The sequence below is a fragment of the Gossypium raimondii genome, chromosome 6 (genome assembly GCF_025698545.1).
Source record: "Gossypium raimondii isolate GPD5lz chromosome 6, ASM2569854v1, whole genome shotgun sequence".
NCBI classification, from domain to species: domain Eukaryota; kingdom Viridiplantae; phylum Streptophyta; class Magnoliopsida; order Malvales; family Malvaceae; genus Gossypium; species Gossypium raimondii.
In genome coordinates this window covers 31,987,672-32,003,411 of record NC_068570.1, presented here as the reverse complement: position 1 = coordinate 32,003,411, position 15,740 = coordinate 31,987,672, and the positions used below count along the sequence as shown (strand labels likewise).

Genomic DNA, 15,740 nt, shown 5'->3' with positions numbered 1-15,740 from the left:
TGCTTGTTCTATTGAATTGAGGCATCCATGAAAAATTTAATGCTGCTATTCGAAGGTGGATGAAAGATCTTTTCTAAGAGGGAAATCAACAAAGGAATGAAACAAGAAAAATTGGAAAACAAAGAAGGGAAAGGAAGAGAGAAAGTGAGAGAGATGTGTGGGGATGAATGGTGTGTTGAATGAGAAGGAAAGAGGGGAATTTATAGGTGTGAATGGCGGCTAAAAATAGAAAATAAATTTCATCCATTCACCCTGCCTTGGTCAGCTACACATGGGGCAAATTTTGAATGTTTCAACTTTGCTATATTGAGCCTGGGGCAAAAAGATAAAAGGCACAGGATGTGGAGGGGTTTGAAAAACATTTAGGAGAAGCTCAATGACCATTTTGAAAGTAATAAATTCAGCTAAAATCAGCTGATTGGATCATCCAAAGGGACAGTTTTGGGCTAAAAAGTTGCTTGGTGGATCAGTCTTATATACTTAGCATACTAGGACTTTCTCTTTCAGGCTTTATATTAATTTTCAACCTAATTAATTTTGGATAAAAATTAAATATAAAGTAAATAAAATAAGCATTATTTGGACCGTCCTTGGCTATAAAATAATTTAGTCATGCTTTTGATTCACTTGATGCAAAAATTTTCCCAGCAATTGAAGCATTTCGAGGTGTCTACCGAGCCAATTTTCACATTTTGTACAAAACTATCGAAAATAAACTAAATTTGTCAAAAATTATTATAAAATAATTAAAATTCAATATTTTAATAATTTAAGTGCAACTTAATTATTTTATAAATAAAGTATAAATTTCAACAAATATTACTATCGAACTGTATAAATTAGAGCTCAAAAGGTGTTGAAAAAGTCTGTATAATTTTGTGTTTCCACACCCCCAAACTTAATTCATTGCTCATCTCGAGTAATGCACAAATTGTAAAGATAAAGTGGTTTGAAATCACCATTGAAAAATGTCATTTCCCCCTTATAATAATGTGTTTAGTGTAATTAGGTTCAAGAGCAAGAATTTTGAAATTATGCAACTCAAGTATACATATTGTTCGAAGTATTATCAATTGTTATCATGCTAGCAATAATAAACTAAATGTTTTCTCAATAAAGATATGCTAATCCTTACCACTTAATTTTCATTCCCTTATTTAAGACTAAACTACAATCACTTAGTTTAACTTATGTCTTCATATGTTGAACTTAGAAATTTCTCTCCACTAATGTAGGCAGTACAAAAATCTAAACTGAAATGTCTTTTAAATAGGTTGTAACGTGGCTAGGCTAGGGGTAGGTAAAGGATAGATAAATTTAAGCTAAAAACCCTAGACCCAGCTTGCATCGTACCTTCGAAATAAGTATCTTCAATACACCAACTCATTTTGCTTTCACATGCTCTTTTGTACATCTATTTCTTTTAAGTACATATGCTCTCTTTTTTAACACGAGCATTTTACTGTATGTACTACAATTTTTTTGAGCATTTGATACTTCTTTTCAACTCCTCCAAACTTATTTTCAGACAATATTCTGGATAGACTGAGTCTAGTGTTTGAGACAATTTAGAGATAATTATGAGAGAAGTGAGATGGTTAAATATTGCAAAGGTTGAAATATAATTAGGTCATATAGTCTCAAAGTTGGGTTTCAAGGGATAAATATTCATTAAGCTTGGCTTGAAAGGCTCAAATGTTCCAAACAAAAGTTTTCCTAAGTCATTTTCAAAATTCCATGCTTCCTAGGATTTCGCCTCAAGAAATTACTAAGTTAGACCTAGAGACTTAAATTTTCATGCATGTCTAGCTCTCTTAAAGAATTAAAAATTTTATGGTATGATTTACAAACTTTATTAAGAGTAACATTATGTCATAGTTCAGCTAACATAGCAATTATTGAGGTAATAGAACTTTATTTATACTAGAAGTTGGCATAATTAAAAATTCAAAATTTTGAACAAAATATAACTTAATCATAATTATAAGAATAATGTATCTTTGAAAGAAAATTTCAATTTTTGGTCCCTCTACTTAAGATGAACAATGTCCCTATTGTTAAAAACAATTGAGAGAACAGAAATATAGAAGTGAATAGATATTGTACACTAGGTAGGACCCTAGGAAAATGAGGTGAGTCAAGTTTAACTGCTTAAATACAAAGCTTGTCCAAGGCAAATCCAATCCTAGACATGTACATATCTATTGCCACACTTCTTATTTTGCAATTTTGTTCAATTTTATTGATGATTTCCACCTCTTATTTTATTATGTGAGAGATAAAATTCTAAAAGAACCTAATCTTAAAAACTTTAAAATATCGTAAGAAATAAAATAAAATAAAGTAAAGATCCCCCTTTTTTTTATTTGTATATTCCTCAGAATCCGACTCATTTTTTGCTCCATTGTAATTATTTTTGGTTGAATTGCCTCGTTCCCTCTTCGATATTAGACTCCATGGTTCAAATATAAAATCTGGAAAATCAAGCACAAAAATAATTGAGTCATGGAATATTTTCATAAAAGCGTTTCTCATTTAATCATCTTGTATTTTTGAATATCTCCAGTAAGCTTGTTGCTGCCATTGCATATGTTGCATTAGGTCCATCAGCTTTGGTAACTCATTACAAAGATCTGGGCGAGGTGAATGAGTTCTGAATGTTGAGGTCGCCATGTTAAGTTCGGTCATTGGTTCAGTTGGTTTTGCCTTATCAGGGGTTTCAGCTAACTATATTGGTTCGATCTCTGTGGGATCCTCATCTTCTTCGGGATCCTCACTCGATTCAGCTCATTGCAGAAAAAAATCTCCTACTACTTGGAAGAGGTCCCAGTCTATGATTATACCTTGGCTATAATCTTGGCTAGTGGTGCCAAATATTCTCTACAATAAGTGTGAGTTCCATGCTTTGACACAGTCCACTTAGAACCTAGAACTATAAGTTCTTCGAGAATTTCTTGCAACTTTTCAGCCTCAATATTTTCCATTAAAGAAGAATATTCATCGTTTTCAAAGTCCGGCAAGTCAAAGAATTCATTAATAGTGTTTGATTTTATTGGTACCTTGATTCCTCGGAAAAAACTTTTGTTAATTAAGTTGAGGTTAAATTCGCATAAAATTCACAAACTAGCTCTTCATCTACACAAGGTCTTTTCTCACAAAACACTTCCCAATATAAAGCTTCAGTAACTTTTCTAATGCTCGCCATGAAATTAGTGTAATTACTTTCTTTCAATGTAAAGCCTTTTTCTGGGTGTATTTGTTGATTCTTTAAAATGTTGTCGTATCTCGCTTTGGCTTATTCACAGTGGAATTTGTCTTGTGATTCTTCAACTTGTAAAGAGGCACAAGTTCTTTTGCGAGGCATGATTAACCACCTTTGTATAAAAATTAAGAACTCAATAAAATAAATATAATGAGAAGCTAAAGATATTGATTCAGGGTTGGTTAGAGGGTAATTGGTTGGTGAATCTTAGAGGTGTAATGTTGATGGATTATGGCTTGAGGTCGTCGTAACTTGTGATGATGGTATGGTGCAAGGGTGTGCACGAGTTAAGGCAAGAAGTAGTGTGTGATGGCTAGGGATAACAACGGCTTGCGAAGGCTGGAGTTTGAGTAGTAGTATGCACCGGCTAGGGACAGGAAGCAACAGTAACTTGAGGTAACAGTAGCAGCATGCAAGGGCAGATGAGCTGGTGCATCGGCAGCAGGGCGCGTGAGCTGATGAGGACTAAGGTTCTACGAGCAGATTTGCCAAGAAGCTAATGCGAGTGATTATGTGTGCAAGGTGGTGGTGGGTGCAATTGGAGCTTGCGATTGCTGCTACTAGCAACTTGGGACGTGCAGAGCTAGGGTGTTTAGAGGGTGGAGGGTGTTAGGATTGATGGAAGAAGGTGAAGGTGATATTTAAAGTGGGAGTATGGGGAAGTTCAACCCAAATTTTAGAACAAATTAATAGTAAAATATTCTAAGTCCTAATGTTATATAAATTAAATAACAATTAATATATAATATAATGTCTATTAATATATTATTTTCTATTACTTTATTTATTAAAATAAAAACTCTTAAAAATATTAAATAATTCTAATCCTATACAAAGTTGATAACAATTAATATATATTATATAAAATTAATTATACATTAGTTATTATCATCTTATTTATTAAAAAGAAAAAAATCTTTATTTTAACGTTTTTTAAATATTTACGAAAAAGACAACTAATTTTAATTTATACAAAAATAACAATAATTTTTTTCAAATAATTGAATTAAGTCCCTTGACTTAAAGATAATTTGAAAATTGAGCTACAAACTAAAACTCGGATCAAAATTGACCCTTCTATTTGAAAAATTAAAAATTTATTTTGTCACTTAGGAAATATTTTCCCGAAAGATTATGTTAAAATCAATTCACAGGAAAGATTGGAGGGGTCACAAGCGGTCCCGCTTAAGTTCCAATCTCCTAGACATAATTTATTTTGACATACTCATCCAAAAAATATAGCCTAAGTCATTTATTTAAAAGAAAAACAACAATTTAGGAATTCGATAAAATGAATGAGGTTTTATCTAGCTCGATTTTAACCCCCCAATAATGTTTCAAGCGCTGAGTGTTAACTTTGAAATTACCTCTCTTACCATGAAGTTCAACAACCCCATATGTGAAGACTTGATGAATAGTGAATGGACCGGACCAATGTGATTTTACCTTACCTGGAAAGAACCTTAATCTGGAATTGAACAACAAGACTTGCTGAATTGCTTCAAATTCCCGAACCCTAATGTGCTTGTCATGCCATCTTTTTAGTGTCTCCTTGAATAGTTTGGCATTTTTATCTGAGAGCATTCGAAACTCTTCTAACTCGTTAATTTGAAGCATCTATTTCTCTTTAGCAAGCTTGAGATCCAAGTTGAGCTGTTGGAGAGCCCAATAAGCTTTATGTTCTAACTCTAAAGGCAAATGATAGGCTTTTCCGAAAAACCAACCTATAAGAAGACATCCTTAAAGGTTTCTTTTATGTTGTCCTGTAGGCCCGTAAAGCATCATCCAGTCTTTTGGACCAGTCTCATCGGTTTGGACAAACTACCTTCTCGAGTATACCTTTGATCTCTTTGTTTGCTAATTCAGCTTTGTAACAACTCGTTTTTCAGTGGTGTTGAAAATAGTGGTTTTAGGGCCACCAAATTTGGCGAGTAAGTTCATAAATATTATTCTTTAATATTTACGAGTAAAATGTGATTTTAAAAGGTTTTTGATTTGATAATTTATGTTATATAAGCGATTTATTAAGTTCAAGTGGTAAGACCCTAAGGTTAAGTGGTTTTAGAAAATGAGGTATCGAGACATCGTTTCTATAAACTGAGTCGTAAATATTTTTATAAATATTTACGAAGTGTTATTAAGGTAGTGTTAAAGTTTCATTAAGAAATTTGAATATTTGAATGTTTTGATAGTTAACTAAGCAAAAAGGACTAACTTGTAAAAGTTGAAAAAGTCAATTGCTATTAGCTTAAAGGTGTTAATTGGTTAAAGAACTATAATTGGATGGCCTTATTGAGTAAACTAGCCATCCTAAAGATATTGGGACGATTGGATGCTTTAATTTCTTTTAATTATAATGTTTCATATGTTATTTTATTAATAAAATAAAATAAAAGGTTAATAAAATAAAGAAAACATAATAGTTTTCTTCCCTATTTGGTTTTGTTCTTTACCGAACCACCAAGAGAGATTTTGAAGCTCGGCTAACCATGTTTCTTTGCATATATGTCCCTAAGCTATCCGATTTTAATAATTTTTATGTTTTTGAGATCGTTACAACTAGGTCCAGCTAACCCTTACCTTCGATTTTGAAACTATTAAAGATGTTGAATGTTTCCATTGATGAACCTTGTGATTTTAGATGTTAAAAGATGAACTTGAAGTGTTAGTTGGTATTTAAAAGTAATTTTTTAAGTGATTTTTGATGAATTTAACGATTAGGGGCTAAATTGTTGAAATAGTAAAAATACACGGATTTGATGTGAACTTATTACAAATGTGAGTTTTTTTGTGTGCCATGAATATTTGACTGATATGAATTGGCATTAAAAATGGTTAATTAGAGTGTTTTAGGCTCAGGGACTAAATTGAATAAAAGTAAACTATTAGGGGCAATTTTGTAAAAATGTCAAAAATTACTAAATTTCATAAACACATTATTTTACTGTCTGAATCAATAGATTGAATAAAATTATTAATTTAGATTAGGATCGAGTGGAAAATCGAGGAGAATGGAAAATTACCAAAAAGCCCTTTACTTTGTTATTCCTGCAAATTAGCCAGGTAAGTTCGTATGAACTAATTTCTGCATAATGTTGAATAAATTGAATGTTAGTATGTGATTCTATTTTGATTGAATCAATATATATGTTATTATGAAATTTATCATGTAAAGAAATTATGGAAATTTAATGATGTACGACGACTATCGAGCCTTGTTTGAACCTTAGGAATATATAGGATACAGATGACATGTCATTAGGGTTATCATGTTTTGAGTGCTGGTCCTGAATTTCCTACTGGTGGCTGGGTTCTTGCATTTGTTGCGAATACTCAACAACTTGTGTGAGCATCACCGTGTAGCTATGTTCCGATCGACAGCTTGTGTGAGCAGACCCATTTATGGCTCGTACGAGCATCTATAAAAAGGGATGGTTTTGATCATCGATTAATGAAAAAGGATGGTTTTGACCATCGATTAAGGAAAAGGGATGGTTTCGACCATCGTTTAGCACACTTTGTGTCAGCTTTCCCGCATATCCGATATTATTCTAAATGGTTCAAGGAGCATAAAAAAGGGATGAACCAGTAAGGGTTCCGATTGATTTCACTACGAAAATTATCGAAATGTATGATGTATCGATGATCAAATTATAAACATTCATGATTATGAAAAGTATGATTTAAGTGATGTTATATTTATGTACCATATCTTACCATATGATGATATTGCTAAGTTATGAGTTTAATCACTAGCTTGAGGCTATGGTTAATGTTATGTGTTATGCAAATGAAATGGTAAGTGTTCAATATGAACCAAGACATGTATGTATGAAAGACTTTGAAATGGTGAGCTACATGAAAATTATGTTATGTTGAGATGGATGATAAATCCAATTGAATCATGCTCAAGTATAATAGTTATCCATGTCAAATTCATATGAATCATGTTTAAATGAACTAACATGTGTTGTTGATGTGCTTAGGCTTATTCCAAGCTTGTGGATATGATTGATTTTATGATTATGCTTGTACTATGCATATGAAATGGGTAAGAAAATGGAATGAAATAGTAAGTACATAATTGGGATGTCTTGTGATGTTATAAAAATTCAATGTGATAAATGATGTAATTTTATGTAAGCAAATTGTTTATGCTATGGATGAATCTACGAATTAATAATGTTGTTTAGGCTTATGATAAGCGTTGGGGATGGAATGGAAAGCAAGTAAATAGAAAGATTTATAATCTTATAAAAGGTTGATGATTATATATTATGTCTCATAAAACCCTATCATGTTATGAATGGTCAATAAATATCGACATTAATGAACTTATTCATTTGTGAGTTGATGATTATGGTTTGTTAAGTCTTGAGGCATTGGTATAGGTTTATATTTAACCTATAAATTTTATTATTGAAATGAAATATTATGCTTAAATTTTATACGAGTTTACTAAGCAATCATTGCTTACGTAGTTATTTTCCTTTAATTTACAAATTATCGGAAGCTCGATCGGGTTGGAAGCTAGTCAGAGATCCATCACACTATCCATTGATTTTATTGGTAGATTTTGATGCTTTGGTTATGGTTATAATGGCATGTATAGGTGGACTATGTCTATTGTTTAGTTAATGATATTGGCATGTAATATTGCTTTGAATTTGTGAAACTTATCTTATTTTGATGCCTTGATGGTTGGTGTGCTTTTGCCACTTTAAAGCTTAATGATTGGTGTTTATACGATCAAATTGATGCATGGTTTTCATGGCCAAAGTGGTAAGTGTTGGCATGCTTGAAAAAATAATCATTTAGGGCATGATTTGATATGGAATTTAGTCAAGTATAATTGGTTGGATTATGACCCATTTGGTATGTTTGAATGTAAATTTGGCTTCTGGTCAATTATGGTATAGCTTGGTATAAAATTAAGCTATATACGGATGAAATATGGTCAAATATATATAAAAGTTAGATATATGTATATTCGGGATGCATGAAAACAATGGTTTAAATTATAAGTTCTAATGACTTGGTATAAGTTATGTCTAGTGTGTTTTAAAATGTTAGCAAGGTGATCAATTATACATATGTGTTGTTAAGTTGAGTGCTTACTTTTGAGGTGCCTTTTGGGCATATTGGTAGTATAGATAAATATCATATTGGTCAAGCTTTATTATGAATGTTTTAGTTACACTTTTGAATGCTTGAAATAGGTGCAAATGGCTTGTATGTATGAGCATGTTTTGGGTGAGGGGAATGGCTTGAAAATGACCTATTTCTTGTCCACACGGCCTAAGACACGGGAGTGTGTCTCAGCCGTGTGTGACACATAGCCATGTGATGCGACTGTGTGTCCCTTGTAGGTTTTTAAAGGTTTCATTTTAAGAGTTACACGGCCTAGCACACGGGCATGTGGCTTGGCCGTGTGACCTAAGTTAGAGAGTTACACGGGTATGGACATGGGATAGGACATGGCTATGTGTCCTTGCTTCAAATGTCCACATGGCCTGAGACACGGGCGTGTGTCTCAGCCGTGTGTGTCACACGACCGTGTGACCTCTATAGTGTGAGTTTTTCTATCATTTTCCATAAAGTTCTAAATGTTTTCGATTTAGTCCTGGATCGATTCTAAAGTGTTTCTAGGGCCTCAAGGGCTTGAATAAGGGACATTATGTATGAGTTTGATTGATAATTGCAATGATTTATGAAATGTTCGAAATAAAATATTTTAAGCTTTGATTTTTCAGTAATGCTCTGTAACCTTATTCTGGCAATGGATACGGGTTAGAGGTGTTACAAGCTTGCCCATTTTTCTGCAAATGGTAAGATGTGGCAACCTTGTGCTTCACTCCGTCTCTATCGAGCAACCATTTTAACCATTTGTTCACAAAATGGGACCCCTCATCACTGATGATAGCCCTAGGATTTCCAAACCTTGTGAACACATGTTTCTGGAAAAACTTCATCATGAACTTGGCATCATTCGTCGGATATGGCTCAACCTCAACTCACTTAGATATGTAGTCTACTGCTACCAATATATACTTGTGATGAAAAGAAGGAGAGATGAACCGAGAAAGTCAATATCCGAAACATCGAATAATTCTTCCTCAATAATGTTTGTTTGGGGCATCTCATTTCTGTTGGTGATGTTTCCAACCCTCTAGCATCGATCACAACTCTTTATATAGAAATATGCATCCTTAAATAGATTTAACCAAAAGAATCCGGCATTCAAAGCTATGTGACAATGATATAAAATTTATGTACCTCATTTTCTACCACGCATCTCTTGATCATTTGATCTGCACACTTTTTGAACAAATATGACTCTTCCCAGAAATAGTACGTCACATCATGAAGAAACTTTTCCTTTGTTGATACATCGTATCAATCAGCATCAAACCATAAGATAAATATATAGGAAAATTAGCAAACTAATGGGTGTTATGGACATGATTTACCTTAACTATGTGCTCATCCAGACATGTCTCTTGGATGGGTAAAGGAGAAGAAGTTTCTTCTCATGGCTCCAAATCTGGATTAGTGATCTGCTACCTGGTTTTCTACCCCTTTTCGATCTTAAATTTCTAGATCAAACTATTGGAGTAGAATTACCTATCGTATCAATCTCGACTTGGCATATTTCTTTGCAAGTAAATAATTAACTGCTGAATGATCCGTATAGGCAGTCACTTTGGTAGCTAAAAGATAAGATCGAAACTTGTTAAAAACAAATACAATAGCAAGTAACTCTTTCTTGGTTAACGTATAATTTAGTTGATCTCTCGTCAAAGTCTGACTTGCATAGTAGATAGGATGGACAACCTCGTTCCTTCGTTGGCCCATCACAACCTCTACCGTGAAGTCACTTGCGCCACACATTAATTCAAATGGTAAATCCCAATCCGGTGTAATGATAATTGGTGCCAAAACTACTGATTCTTTAGATCATTAAAAGCTTTCAAACATTCTTCATCAAAGTAGAATGTTTTGTCCTTCTGCAATAATTTGCATAAAGGTTCAATTTTGGAGAAGTCTTTGATGAATCTTCGATAGAATCTAGCATGTCCCAAAAAGCTCCTAACACTCTTTACAGATGTTGGAGGTGGAAGTTTCTCAATGAAATCTACCTTTGCTTTGTCTACCTCGATCCTTTGTCTCGTTATTTTATGCCCCAAAACAATACATTACCGTACCATGAAATGACACTTTTCCCAGTTTAGTACTAGGTTTGTTTCTTCACACTGCCTTAGTAACTTGGCTAGATTGACTAAGCAATCATCATAAGTGTCTCCAAATACTAAAAAATTGTCCATGAAAAATTTCAACTACTTCTCAACCATGTTAGTGAAAATAACCATCATACATCTTTGAAATGTAGCAAGTGCATTACATAAACCTAATGGCATGCGTCTAAATGTAAATGTACAGCATGGGCATGTGAATGTTCTTTTGTGTTGATCCTCTGGTGCTACTGTGACCTGATTGTATGCTGAGTACTCATCAAGAAAACAATAATAGTCTCACCCCGCGAGTCTATCTAACATGTAGTCCAAGAACGACAAAGGAAAATGGTCTTTTCTAATTACCTTGTTCAAGTTTTGGCAATCTATGCAAATTCTCCATCCTGTAACTGTTTTGGTCGGTATTAACTCGTTATTTTTGTTCTCAACGACTATAATACCTTGTTTCTTTGGCACGCACTGGACCAGACTTACCCATAAGTTGTCTAAGATGGGGTAAATTACCCATATCTAGCCACTTAATAATTTCTTTCTTTACCATGTCCTTCATAATGAGGTTCAGTCTCCATTGTCCATCGATTGTCCCTTTCTCGTCATCTTCTAGTACGATTTTATGCATACATACGGTTGGACTAATACCACAAGTATCGGCTATGGTCCATCCGATAGCCTTCTTGAAATGTTTCAATGCTGAAATAAGTTTCTCTTCCTGTTCTTCAGTTAACTCTGCTGATACAATCACAGGAAAAGTCAAAATGTTACCTAAATAAACATATTTTAAATGCAAAGGAAGTACCTTAAGTTCTAATTTAGGTAGCTCTTCGATCGATGCTTTTGGTTGAACATAATCTCTATTTTCTAATTCCAAATATTTAAAATGGGATTGTGGATTAAATCCCTTCTGGTTAGCTTATAGCAAAGATAAGTTTTCCTCTCCCTTTTCATCACGTGGAGGGTCTTTCATCAAAACTTGTTCCAATGGGCCCTCAACATAGTTGAGTTCCCATTCTACAACTAAATCTTCTAACTTAGATACTGCAGAACAATCATCAATTGTGTCAGGGAATCACATAGACTTAAAAACATTAAAAGTTATCTGATCATCCTGAACACGTATAGTAAGCTCGCCCTTCTGCATATCAATAAGGGTCTTTCCAGTTGCTAAGAATAGTCTTCCTAGGATTATTGGCACCTCTTTATCTGCTTCAAAGTCTAAGATAACAAAGTGAGCAGGGAAAATAAATTTGTTTACACGTACCAATACATCCTTAATTTTTCCTTTTGGATGTGCTAAGGATCGATCTGCTAATTGAAGCGTGACCATAGTTGGTCTAACTTCACATTTCTCCAACTTTCTAAATATAGACATGAACATCAACTTAATGTTTGCACCCAAATCACATAATGCCTTACCGTAATAAGTTGGTCCAACGTTGAAAGGTATGGTAAAACATGCAGGGCCCTTCATCTCTGGGGGTAGTTTAATTTGTAGATATGCACTGCATTCCTTTGTCAGAGCTACCATCTAAAATTCTTCAAGTCTTCATTTCTGGGATATGATATCCTTCATGAATTTAACGTAGTTTGGCATCTTCTCAAGTGCTTCTACCAATGGGATGTTAATATGAAGTTACTTGAGTACATCTAAGAATTTCTTGAATTGGAATTCCTGCTTCTGCTTTTGAAGTCTTTGAGGGTAGGGTGCTGGAGGGTTCTTAACTTGAATCGGTTGATTCATCTTTTATGGCAAATCTGCATCTAAAAAAGTTGTTAGTTTATTGAAATTGACTGGTTCAGAAGTACCTTATCTGGTTTTGCAGGTTCTGGTTCTGGTTAAGCTAGAATTTCAACACTTGGTTGGACTTCCACTTTATTTCGAGCATCAGCTTGTTCTTCTTCAACTTCGACAGTGTTGGGCTCTAACATTTTTCCACAACTAAATGTCAATTTTTTACAATGCTCTTTCCCCGAATTTCTCTGGTTCTCTGTATCACTAGGCAAAACACCTTGTGGTCGGTTCCTAAATTTAGTTGCAAGCTGGCCCATTTGGTTTTCCAGGTTTTTCACTGTGGCTGGTTAGCTTTGGATTAAGGCATAATTTTCACTATGTATTCCTTCAACAGGTTTTCTAAGCTATTGGAAGGTTTAACTTGAGGTTGTTTCTGAACTTGTTGGGTAAATACAGGTGGCTGAGTCAGTCTAGGTTATGCATAAGTGTTACTGGGTCCAGCCCCTTGGTTACTCCAAAAGAAATTGGGTGGTTTCACCAAGATGGGTTATCAAAATTAGATTGTAGTCCTTGCCTTCCTCAGTTCTGGTTCTAGTTACCCATGTAATACACGGATTCTAGGTTTGATAGGCATTCTTTGAACCAGTGCCCTTCCCCACAATAAACACATGCTACATTTTGAATTTATTCAGTGGCTGAGCTATAAACTTATTAAACCCATTAGTAGTAAAGTTTTTAAGCATCGAGGATATCAAGCATACCTAAGATGCAAGTGAAATGAAAGCGTCCACTTCATGTACTGCAGCGGCTCATCTTCCTGATGCTACTCGATTGGTTGGCCATTGATAATTTTTGCTGGCAATCCTCTATATGATTTCATAAGCCTCGTTATAAGACTTAGAAAGGAGAACACCATTAGCAGAAGTGTCCACTACCATCCTCGTGTGAGCATTGAGACCATTATAGAATGTCTCTAATTGGATGCAATAAAGGATTTCGTGATGAGGGAATCTTCGTAATAGTTCTTTAAATCTTTCCCATGCTTCATACAAAGACTCATCATTCGTATGTTGGAAGGTAGTGATCTCATTCCTCAACTTAACATTCTTGCTAGGTAGGAAGTACTTCGTAAGGAATCTTTCTACTAACTCTTGCCATGTGGTAGTGGAATTTGGTGGCAATGAGTTCAACTAGGCTCCACCTCTATCCCGTAGTGAATATGGGAACATCTTTAATCGTAGTGCATCTTTGGGTACTCTAGCTAATTTGAAAAAATTGCTCACCTCCATAAACAATCTTAAGTTAAGGTGAGGATCTTCGGTAGGTATTCCACTGAATTGGCCCACTGTCTGAAACATCTGGAACATGACTGGCTTCAACTTAAATTGTTGTGCCTTGATTTTGGGCCTCTTAATACCCGTATTAAGCTCATGAAACATTAGCATCGAATATTATCTTAGAGCTCATCCCTATAATCAGCGATAGAATTTTGAGCATGATTTGCTCCATTTCCTTGATTCTGAATTTCAAAGATCATCTCTTCGGTCCTTCTCTGAACTGCTTGTCTTCATCTTTGTTAGAAAGTCTTTTCAATTTCAAGGTCTACAAGGAGTAAGTAAATAATTCGATCAATACTCATAAACACCTGAAACAATCATAGAAAAATAATGGAATTAAAATTAAAAAGAAAAATAAAAAAAATGCAAAATTAACAATTTCACAAATAATGTCTTTTAAAACAGTTCCCGACAATGGCGCCAAAAACTTGGAACGACAGAAATGTGCAAGTGTACCCAATCGTTGTCAAGTAATAAAGTGATAAGTAAATGTCGAGTTATCGTACCCATAGGGACTGTGAACGAAAAATATTTATGAAATGTAAATCAAACGCTTTGGTAATGAGAAAATATGTTGTTTTGAAACAGTAATTTAAAAACTAAAAATTAAATAAGTAATAGAAATAAAAAGTAAAAATTCCAATGCACGATTTCAAAAAGATGAGTTTTAATCAATATGATATAACTGTTTTAAATAGATTACATTTCTTAACTTAGAATTACTAAATCCATGTTCATGTTGTTACGAATATTTTCACGGCAACTTGGTAATTTGTTAACTACGCACATACATACTTACTAAATTAACCAATCTCTTGAACATTTCTCAATGCCAATTAAAACAATTAATCAATCTTCATAGGAGCATATAAAATTAAGTGAGGTAACAACATATTTCTATATTGAAACAATTTAATCGAATAACCTTGCAAGTTATGCAAGGCTAATGCACCATTTAATACAGTAGCTATTTTAACCTTCAACTACCTTAGAAGATTAAACATGCACCAATTAAATATTGTGTCAATTAATTACAATTTCAATATGTTTAATAATTAATTCATCATTACCTTACATTTTATAATGCAAGTACAACATAAGCATGATTTTATTTAATTGAACAACTTACCAAGGCATATAACAACACAAACATGATTTTAATAATTTAAGTGGACAGAATGAAATCAATCTAACATAAATTAAATTTAAGCCATTTTAATTAGAACAAGAAAAACAACACAAGAATTATTCATATTCATATTCACCACATAAACAAGAAAATTAAAGAGAAGGGAACTAGGAAGCAAATCTAGTATTTCTTTAAAACTAGACTAGTGCGCTCCTCTTCTTCTCTGCTCATTCTGTTGAACCGAGGCCTTCATCAACAATTGAATGCTGTTATTCCAAGGTGGATGAGAGCTCTTTTTCAAGAGGGAAATTGAGAAAGGAATGAAACAAGAAAAATGGGAAAACAAAGAATGGAAAAGAAGAGAGAAAGTGAGTGAAAGAGAGAGAGATGTCTGGGAATGAATGGTGTATTGAATGAGAAGGGAAGAGGGGTCTTTGTAGGTGTGAATGGTTGCTAAAAATAGCAAATAAGATTTCATCCATTCACTTTCCCTTGGTCGGCCAAACATGGTGCAAAGTTTGAATATTTCAACTTTGTTATATTTAGCTTGGGGAAAAAAGATAAAGGCACAAAAAGTGGAGGGCTTTGAATAGCATTTAAGAGAAGCTCAATGACTATTTTGAAAGTATAAAATTCAGCTAAAATCAGCTTATTGGATCAACCATAGGGACGATTTTTTGCTGCCAATTTGCTTGGTGGATCAGTCTTCTATACTTAGCATACTGGGTCACTTTCTCCTTCAAGCTTTATATTAATTTTTAACCCAATTAATTTTGGATAAAAATAAATATAAATTAATTAAATTAAGCGTTATTTGGACTATCCTTCACTGGAAAATAATTTAACCATGCTCTTGATTCACTTGATGCAAAAATTTCCCCAACGATTCAAGCCTTTCGAGTTGTTTATCGAGCCAATTTTCACCTGTTGTACAAAACTGTTGAAAATAAACCAAATATGTGTAAAAGTATTATAAAAATAATTAAAATTCAATATGTTAATAATTTAAGTGCAGATTAATTAGTTTATA

General features: G+C 33.7%; 1 non-coding gene across 1 annotated transcript; it reads left to right on the top strand.

Annotated features, from left to right (window-relative positions):
• The first annotated feature begins 13,237 nt into the window (after positions 1-13,237).
• Positions 13,238-13,344, top strand: LOC128042219 (small nucleolar RNA R71). Its single transcript, XR_008197423.1, has one exon. It is a non-coding gene; the product is annotated as a small nucleolar RNA R71 (small nucleolar RNA).
• Positions 13,345-15,740: the final 2,396 nt, after the last annotated feature.